The sequence below is a fragment of the Misgurnus anguillicaudatus genome, chromosome 14 (genome assembly GCF_027580225.2).
Source record: "Misgurnus anguillicaudatus chromosome 14, ASM2758022v2, whole genome shotgun sequence".
Lineage (NCBI taxonomy): Eukaryota > Metazoa > Chordata > Actinopteri > Cypriniformes > Cobitidae > Misgurnus > Misgurnus anguillicaudatus.
In genome coordinates, this window is record NC_073350.2 from 8172297 (window position 1) to 8181980 (window position 9684).

Genomic DNA, 9684 nt, shown 5'->3' on the forward strand with positions numbered 1-9684 from the left:
TCACTTGCTGCATCTCAATTCATCCAGCTGTGGGTCAAACAGAAATTGCGTGTTGCGTTAATCGCGCGTTTATAAAATTAGTGCCGTTAAAATGAATTTGCGTTAACGCATTATTAACGCGTTAATTTTGACAGCCCTAATTTAAATATAGTGCATCATTTTTGCAACCACTTTTTTAAGTAAGTTTTCTTAAAATTATAAGCAATTGCATAAATTGCTTAAAATTCTACAACCCCAAAACAGAAAAAGTTGGGACACAGTAGAAATTGTGAGTAAAAAAGAAATGGAATCATTTACAAATCTCATAAACTTATATTTTATTCACAGTAGAATATAGATAACAAATCAAATGTTGAAAGTGATACATTTTGAAATGTCATGCCAAATATTGGCTCATTTTGGATTTCATGAGAGCTACACATTTCAAAAAAAGTTGGGACAGGTAGCAATAAGAGGCCAGAAAAATTAAATGTACATATAAGGAACAGCTGGAGGAGGACCAATGTTTAGCCTTATTGCTACCTGTCCCAACTTTTTTTGGAATGTGTAGCTCTCATGAAATCCAAAATGAGCCAATATTTGGCATGACATTTCAAAATATCTTACTTTCAACATTTGATATGTTATCTATATTCTACTGTGAATAAAATATAAGTTTATAAGATTTGTAAATTATTCCATTCCTTTTTTACTCACAATTTCTACAGTGTCCCAACTTTTTCTGTTTTGGGGTTGTATGTAATACTTAAAATATAGTGCATCATTTTTGCAACTATTTTTTTAAGTAAATCCAGCATATTCTTTTTTACAGTGTGGCTAACAAATTTCATAATTATACATTTCACAAACTTGCAACTAAAGCAAAAGTACTACATTCACTCAGAAATGTAAATTGCGTATGCATCATTGATTGACTTAATTTGAAATCGACACAAGGGTATCCAAAGATTTCTAATCAATAAAAAATAGGCATCTACCAGTAACATATATTGTATAGGGGTGGTTTCCCAGAAAGGCTTATTCTAGTCCCAGAATAAAATGTTTGTTTGAGGTTTCTTAATTTGAAAACATCTTGCACTGACTTATCTTAACAGATTAAGTCCTAATCCTGTGGCCTCATTTATAAAATGCTGCGTAAAAACCATCCTACATTTGATCTAACGATCGTTTAACAAAAATGCATACGTGTGATTCATAAACCGAACGTACGCACCACTAGCGTAGCCAGGATTCACAATGTGGGTGGGCCCAGAGAAAATCAGGTGGGCCTTAACCCAAAATGCATCTGTTATCAAAATATACAAACACACAACTACACCAGCTTCAATATATCACCGTTTATTAAGAACAAAAGCCTGTATGGGCCCTATTTTAACAATCTAATCGCAATGTGCAATAAACCAATAAGAGTCTCATCTCCTTTAAAAGCCAGTTGGTGGCGCCATCCCGATTCCATATTTTGGCAGAATTTGTAAACTAAAAAACTAAGCGGAGGAAGAAGACCACCAGTTTAAGATTGATATAAAAAAATTTAGTTGTTTGTATTTGTAATGAAATTGTTAATTTTTGGTATTAAAACCTTTAAAAGTCGTTTTCTTTCAGTCATGGAAGTAAAAATAGCAGGCTTTTCATTGCTGTAAATGTATTGATAGCCCAGATGATCAGTCTTATCTCAAAGAATATTTTACAAATATGCAAGAAAAGCTTTGTACTTTTCAAATACTAACAAATTAGGCTTATATTTAAAGTATTTTTAGAGTTTCGTTGCAAAAATACATAATTCCGCTTTTTTTCCAGCAATCGTTTTTTGGTTGTGCATTCCAATAAATATCAATTCAACTGCAGTTGGCTTATTTTGATTTAAACCTTCATAACTTAAAAACTACAGCTAAGTAGCACTATAAAACAAAATAATAACCTGATAACATAATAATAATTTGACAAAAATGTTAAAAACGTAGTTATATTGTTTTGCTACGAATTTCTTCATTTAAACTTTTTAAAGTCGTTTTCTTTCAGTCATGGAAGTAAAAATAGCAGGCTTTTAATTGTTGTAAATGTATGGAGAGCATGATCGGTGTAATCTCAAAGAATAATTTACAAATATGCAAGAAAAGGTTTGTACTTTAAAAATAGTTTATTTGTAACGAACAGGAGATCAATAATTTACAAACGTGCCGTTTCAGCACTAGAACAGCGCCGGGTGTTTTGAAATTTAAGCATTACATAAAAACGGTTCTCATCTCATCATATTCACAGGTACAAAGTCATCATATATAATAAATATGTGGGGTAGCATTAATTTTTTTTTAAATAAATGCAATATTTGCATTTGTTTAAAGCAAAACATTTAATTACTTACCAGGCTACAAGCAGCTTTATACGCCTTCTAACGTCTCATACTCGGTCCTCATTAAGTCAAGACACTCAATAATAATGTTTTTAAACATTTTAACATTTTAATCCTTTGATTTTTTCATATTTTAAACGTTTGTGTGCTGCTGCGCATGATCCATGTGAAAAGCAAATGCGCGTTTTCGTCCCGTAGGCGCATATTACTAAAGCGCTCATTAAATAACAAAAGCAATATTGCTCCATTGACTTAAGAGCAGGTTTTAGTTGGTCAGTGACATAGTCTATTTTATTTGCTTAAAAATAGCAACTCACCAACAATGCGCCTGAACACAACTCGTTTTCAGACCAGAAGGCTCATGGGCGCAAAAGTGGGCGCAAATGTTATCGGCAAAGAGTTTTCTTTTTTTAGCTGCTGAATCAACACCTCATGTTCAGAATCCTCAACGGTAATGTTAAAGGGTGCACCATCAAGCTGTAATAAAGTCTTCTCACCGAAGGTCTTCGTGACCTTCATTCTAAGACAATGAAGCAGCGCAGCTCTCATTATTCCATACGTGTCAGCCTTAAACCGGGTGTTCATTTCTATGATCTGGGGTGTAGGATGGGCGAGGAGGCTGTTCGAAATGCGCTACTTATTGCACTACTATTTACAAAATTAACTTATTCCTTATTATAATAGCAAACAAGAGTTTAATTTTTTTTATTTTATAGGTCAAGTATTGTGATAATTGCAACATAATTTACTCATTAGGATAACTAATAGGCTTTACTGGATAGGCAGGGGGGTGGGCCTAGCTGACAGGTGGGTGGGCCAAGGCCCACCCAGGCCCACCCATAGCTACGCGACTGGTACGCACAGAAAACTTGGATACCCCTTTCAAATCTATAAATCGCAAATTAACTTGAACTTGTGCGCCCAGCCGAGCAGTTTCAGATCTCCGTCTTTAAATGATGCCTAATTAATGTCATAGACATATAAAAGAGTGCTTGTCAATGTTTAAACCTAATTTCAAACAACACAAATGGCTTATATTTAAAAAACTGCAGCAATCAGACAAGCAAAAGTGCACACGTCTGCTCAGACATTGAGATTACGCTAAGCACTTTTACGTGTCAAAGACAGTTTTTATAAATATGGACTTTGCAGTGGATTTTTGCGTACGCACACTTTATGATCAAATCTGTGCGTACGCACGCTTTATAAATAAGGCCCCTGGATTAATCTAAACCCTGTCCGGGAAACCACCCATAGCGTTTTACTCAATTGCTTAAACACAAAAACTGGTTTCTGTAGCTTAAATGATACCCTTATATGTCATTCCCAAACACACACATTTCCCATAATGGTTAAGACAATTCACCTGTTTCCACAAATGCTTTAATATTCAAAACTCATTCTGTAAAAAAACATACACAAACTGACCAAATAAATAATTTATTGCACTGTATGTTCATTAAGTGAACACATGTTCTCAATATATTAAATCAAAACACACCCGCAAGTCCACTGCTGAATGGCTAAAGAAAAACAAAATGCAGACTTTGGAGTGGCCTAGTCAAAGTCCTGACCCCAATCCTATTGAGATGCTGTTACTGGACCTTTAAAAGGCGACTCATGATGCTCAAAAACCATCCAATGTGGCTGAATTACAATAATTCTGCAAAGATGAGTTGGCCAAAATTCCTCCACAGCGCTGTAACAGACTCATTGCAAGTTATCACAAATACTCGATTGTAGCTGCTAATGGTTACCCAACCAGTTATTAGGTTTAGGGGACAAACATTTTTCACACAGGGCCATGTATTTTAGATTTTGTTTTCCCTTAATAATAAAAATATTTAAAATCTGCATGTTGTGTTCACTTTTGTTATCTTTGACTAATATTAAATTTGTTTGGTTATCTGAAACATTAAAGCAAATGTGCAAAAACATAAGAAATCTGGAGGGGGGCCAACACTTTATTACACCACTGTATATAATATATATTCAACCTAAGCAACATATAAACAAATATATTTTTTTAAAACCTAAAGTGTCAGGTTCAGACAGTGTTAATGTATATAGTTAAAAATAATGAACAATAAACAGGGTTGTAACAAGGTTTTTGGTCTTGGTGAGTATGGGTCCTGGCAGCTGCATAAATTTCTCCCCTAGGGACTCATTTATAAAATTCTGCATAGAAACCGTCCTAAATTTGATTTTACGATCATTTCTCAGTGTGTGTTTGTGTCATTCATAGAACGAATGTATGCACAGAAAATGCGTGTATGCCTCACTTTCAGCGCAATCTATAAATCGCAGATCTCAAATTAAATTAGATCTTAAATTAGTGCACAGGTGAACAGTCTCAGATCTTACAGATCTCCGCCTTGATAAAACAAAGCCTAATTAAAGTCATTGCCATAAAAGAGCACCCATCAATATCCAAATCCATTACTATCTGCAAGAATAGCTTATATTTCCAAAAAAATTGCAGCACTCAAGCAAAAGTGCGTATGTCTGCTCAGACCCTGACAAGGCGCTAAGCACTTTATCATGTCAAAGACCATTCTGTAATTATGAACGTTGCCGTGGATTTTTGCGTACGCACACTCTCTCTACGATCAAATTTGTGCACAGGGATGCTTTAAATGAGGCCCTTTGTCTGTGATTGGAGGAGTGACAGTTTTTTTTGTTGCCTGCCATCTTAGCTCACTTCCCAGTTTGTGCCATGGGCCTGCCGTTCCTTTATCTGCATCCCGTGCCATTCCGCAATTTACGCTCGGTTAATGAGCGTCGCCTAGTTGTTCCATTAAAACGAGGCACTCACAAAAACATGTACCCATTTCGTTCCTCTCTGGTGGAAAAACCTGCTAGTTTCCACCCAAGCCGTGGAGTCCACAACACCAGGAAACAACTAAAAACCCAACTTTTTACCTGACTAACCCCTAACTTCCCTAAATTGTTCACGCTACAGCAACAGCCCTTATTACTACATGGCTATGTAAACTGCACTTTATGTTAACGCTGTAACAATGTTAAATGCTCTCTCACTTTAGATAAAAATGTCTGATAAATAAATAGATGTAAATGCATCCATCTTAGATCTGCAGAGACCATTATGCATGTATAAAGCGATAGATTTCTGGATTTAACAAAAGTATAAAAGTAATGGCAACAGGTTAGCATGCTGTACCAAATATCACCTATGACCTCACGCCTATGGCCAATGACTGCTGTGCTGATACGTTGTATACTCACTAAAAACAGTTGGGTTAAAAATAACCCAATAAATAACCCAATGGTGGGTTACTATAGCACCGACCCATTGTTGGGTTATTTTAACCCAATGCATTGGGTAGAAAGTTTTACCCAATTAGTTGGGTTATGAAATAACCAATTTGTTGGGTTATTTTTTGCAATGCTGTTTTAACCCCATTATTATTATTATTATTATTTAATATTTATGACTATTATTTGCTTTATAAATAAATAATACAAAACTTACAAATACATTTATAATGCTTTATTTCCATTTAGTCATTTGCACCTGCACTTAAATGTATAAATACATACATGTATAGAAGCATAATTACATACATACACACATACATATATACATACATAAATATACAAAAACATAAGAACAGAACAAATGTACTCCATCTTATCCAACTAAAAACTGCTTAAAAGGATAGTTCACACATTTGTCATCATTTTCATCCTCTTACCTGTATAAAAGTCTTTATTTGATGACTACAAAGGAAGATATTTCAAAGAATGTTTGAAATCAAACTGATCATGAGCCCCATTCACTTTCATAGTATTCTTTTTTCCTACTATGACAGTCAATGGGGCTCATGATCTGCTTGGTTTCAAACATTCCTTTGTGGTCATCAGAACAAAGAAATGTATACAGGTTTGTAACAACAGGAGAGGAAGAAAATGATGACATAATTTTTATTTTGGGGGGAACTATCCCTTTAAGCAGGTGACAGTGTGTTAAGGAAACATTACCTGGTACAAAATGTATTGTGTGTTACAGAAACTACCTAACAGTAATGAAAGGCTTGGGAATATTAAAGCATGTGTCAACTGCTGGTCTTGCTCCTGGGCCAAGCCTCCCACGATAACAAAGACTTGTGATTAGTCGAATTCATCCCATAGCAGGACATGGGGTCTTTGTCATACCTCCTCCTCCAAATACTGAATTATGTTTGTTTTCTGACCTTAAGACAGAATTTTCACAATGTAAATATGCACACATAAACAGGTTTAAAAAACCAAGTGTCATAAATGATACTTACAGGTTGAAAATTAATAAATGTTTGCTTTGGCTCTTGGTACTGTAGGAAGGCTGAACCATCTTGCTGGCCATTTTGTAGGGTTTTTAATGCAACATCTCCAAGAATGTCTACATTTAAAGAAAATAATAATTACATCTCAAAGCAAACACATCTGACACGCTGAATAAATACTCTACTTTGACAGTAGATGGCGCTAAATTGCAAATTCAACCGTTACCGGGGTAACCGTAAACAGTAATAGACGTGCAGGATTAAACAGCGCTTTATCAGGGGATTATACTGAGGTAAAACTACAATAAAATGCCATCGAGTCATTTCTTAATACATTTCCATTCAGAAGCACATTTATATTACAGCTCTGTTTCTATAACAGACCGGCTAAAAAAATATTTGGAGCAAAAAACAGCCGGTTGCATCCCTTTACAAAAGTTAAAAACGGTTTTTACTACACTTTAAACAAAAAAGCATTGTCTGTTAGAAGCCATGGTTAAAGCAATATGGCAATCAATACGTCATGAAACTAATGTTATACTACTAAAAAAAGACATTATTCATTTTCGTAAGGGATCATGCTGTTGGTGCTGTTTAGTATTAAAATAATTTGCGATGTTTTTCTACCTTTATAATGGCTTAAAAACGCGTGTTGGCATCGGTAACACTAACAGTTAATTAATGGAACAGGTGTAAAGGACAAAAACTAGACAACAGCGTTTTTGTACAAGTATTTGTAGAAAACGTGGCTGATAGTTTACTGTGTGTTAGAGCTTAAAGACACTTTGTAGCAAATAAAACATTACACAGAGATATTTTAAAACGTACCTCTCGTGTCTGTCCGCACTCAGCAGTGGCACCTGTTGACCATTGAAATTCGAAATGCGTGATGTGAGCCCGATTTTAACCCATCTGTCTGGGTTGTTATAGAAATAACCCAATAAAAGCTACGAATAACCCAACACAACAACCCAATATGTTTAACCCACCTGTTGGGTAAAACAAATAACCCAACGGTTTTTAGAGTGTACCTTTAATGTTGATCTGTGATTGTAGGAAATTAGTTCTTCAATGTGTGCTCATCTGAGCTGCAGGGTTCCTTTAAAGTTCATGCCAAACATTTAATCTGTTCCTTTTACACATGGAGGCAGAAATACAGGTTAATCTGAGCTCACAGACTGATGGAGACTTTTGTTTTGAACTTTTGCCTAATCTGAGTGTAATAACAAACCAAAATCTTCTGGCATCATTTCATGTGTCTTGCTTGTAAATGCCTTACTTAGGTGATGCAATAAAAGCATATATATATATATATATATATATATATATATATATATATATATATATAAGATGGTATGATGACATTCTGTTCCTGTCTCTCGTAAAATGCTGAAAATTTGCATAGATACATTCTAACAATTTTCCCCCACCAAAATTGGATGTGGTGAGCCAAACGATCCAGATTTTTTTCGATGACAAGGTTGAGATGTGTTAGTAATGTAGCATGAAATCAGCAGAGTAAATAAAGCTGTCTGTTATCTCTCTAGCATGTGATGAGTCGGAAGCCAAAGGATTTAATAGGACTTACTCAAGAGGGAGTTGATGCCCGCAGGAGAATGCAAACAGCTCCCTGTCAAAAACTGTCAGACTTCAGGCTTCATCTCTCTCTGCTTTCTCACCCCGGTCTTTATTCCTCACCGAGCAACTGTGGAGATAAGTGATTTACTTTGCATTACATTGTTGAAACAGATTTCATTGTTGAAGCATAGCAAAACATTGGTTTGAATGTGTCACTTCTTGCCACAAATAATTGATTTTCGATTTTGTGGATCTGTTTGTTTCATTTTAAATCTAAAAACTTTTTAGAAGGTCATGCATTTGGTTGACCAACGAATTTTCACAATCTTTCCAAATACTTGTCATTACTGCTTAAAAAAGATTCATTTGTAGCCAATTAAATATTTTATAGCTTTATAAGTTATATTTTATAGATTGTAAATTAATCTGTATCAAATATATATTTAATAATATATGAGTTTTTAATATATTTATCACATTTAATTCATTTCAACAACTTTTTAAACCTGAATGTCACAGTTTTAAAAATGCTTAGGTTTTTCATGACAGTGGGAACTCTATTATACTACTACACATAGACTGCATTGAAAAACAAAACAAAAGCATTTCCTGTGGCACTAAACAGATTTATGTCAAGAGTTCAAATCCTTGCTGTACATCTTTAGGCATTTTAAGACAGAATGTTTTCATGGCACTAACAGACACATTTTCCTCTCTCTGCAACCTAATAAATATTTATCACTGATGGAAATCAAATACACAAGGAATAATTGACGACGAGCCATTGAATTATAAGAAAATAATGCACACCAAGGTGGTAATCCGGCACGACGCGAACCGCAGGTGTGCATTATTTTCAAATAATTCAAAGGACCAGAGTCAATTATTCTGCTTATACCACAGTTACCACAAACATTGCTCTGGTGCCATTAAGACATTTGACAAGTTAGGTGTGCGGTTTACAGAAAAATAATCAACACCCATAGAACATTTCTCAGCCAATCAGAATGCAGCATTCAACAGACCCGTGGTATAACAAATAATTATTTATGATACCAAACAACTATTATGAATGACATTGGATTAAATGGCAAAATATCAAATCATATCAATGGGTTATTTTTCAATTGGGGTGTCAAATGAGAGGCAGAAATTGTAAAAATGCTTGTTTGTTTTCTTTTAATAAAATGTATATGCATTTAAAATTAGTTTAATATGCTATGTCCTTTAAAATTGAAGCTTAATAACATTTTTGGTTTAATTTTTTTACATTTTTAAAAAAACTAGTGAAGCGTCCACTTGTGTCTGTGGTGTTGCCAATGTTTGAATGATAAAAACAGTAACACAACAGACAAATTAGCCTAAATCCAGTCTTTTCTAAAATTGAGGCAGCCATCATGATGATTTCATGATCAGGTGACATTTAGGAAATATTAATATGTATGTATCTATCAAAACTTTGATTAAAATATA

At 34.5% G+C, this 9684-nt stretch overlaps 1 long non-coding RNA gene across 1 annotated transcript; it reads right to left on the reverse strand.

The window, feature by feature from the left end:
* Positions 1-6158: 6158 nt before the first annotated feature.
* Positions 6159-7544, reverse strand: LOC141369545 (uncharacterized). The gene is made up of 3 exons (XR_012373342.1): positions 7462-7544; positions 6643-6749; positions 6159-6564 (listed from the first exon to the last, which is right to left on the reverse strand). It is a non-coding gene; the product is annotated as an uncharacterized lncRNA (long non-coding RNA).
* Between the last annotated feature and the right edge of the window lie 2140 nt (positions 7545-9684).